Here is a 1029-nt window from a genome sequence, read left to right as displayed (position 1 = left end):
CAGTGAACAAGCGATCCAGTCTGCTTCGTGAAAAACACGCCCCTTCCCCCTCCACACAGAATTCAAATTAGAAAAACTTGCTAAGAAGTCTCGAGATATCGTTTATAGACTCCGAAACTACAATAGACCTGAAAATGTTCATGTTCAATGAGTTCATAATCTGAAAATTTCATAACCTTCGTCCCAACAGGAAGCCGCTTCGGAGGACAGTCCTTCATTTAGTCAAAGTTTCGCGAACCATACCGGAGATGGCAATCGTCAGGAAGCCCGATCCAGCGGCGGCTCTCAAGGGCGTCCGCCAGCTCATTTGAAGGGCCGCGAGATTGGCATTTATTATCGTGATATGGCGCGACGAGGGAAACAATCGGACGCTGGTCGTGGTCATTGGCGCGATCGACATAAAGGATTGCAGCGCGAGAAAACGCAGGAAAAGGCCCGCTATGAAGCAAACGCTTCCTCCTATTCGGGACATTTCCGACGATTTCAGGATCAACGAGACATTGCACTGGAAGAAGAGGCCGAAGCCCCACCGCCAGGGCTACATGGCCGAGATCTTGGTCTTTTCTATCGTGATCGGAAAACGGCAAAGAAAAAGCGGCAGGAAAAGCGGAATGCGGTCGATATTACGATCCCCTCGCTTCAAATAAACCAGATCCGGACACATCTGAACCTGCACGCTGGACCCGATCAGCAGGGCAACATTTTTCGAGATTTTGCAGAAAACGAAAACATTCGTTCCGTATTTCGCAATGAATATTTGCGTGTCATTACTAAAACGCTCGACGAAGTTTTGCAGGAAGAAAGCGGAAAGTTGCTTCTGAGCGAAGATTCGGATTCACCCGGCTTGGACGAAGAACTCTATGAAGAATTTCTGCGTAGCGACGTATCGACGTATCGGTTGAGTGAATTTCGACGGAAGTTACCAGCATACGCTTCACGCGATGAGGTTCTGGAGATGATCGAGCGGCATCAGGTTATTCTGGTAAAGGGTGAAACTGGAAGTGGTAAAACAACGCAAATCCCTCAGTA

The sequence above is a fragment of the Anopheles bellator genome, chromosome 2, assembly GCF_943735745.2.
Source record: "Anopheles bellator chromosome 2, idAnoBellAS_SP24_06.2, whole genome shotgun sequence".
In the NCBI taxonomy this organism is placed as follows: Eukaryota; Metazoa; Arthropoda; class Insecta; order Diptera; family Culicidae; genus Anopheles; species Anopheles bellator.
This window is presented reverse-complemented; position numbering follows the sequence as displayed.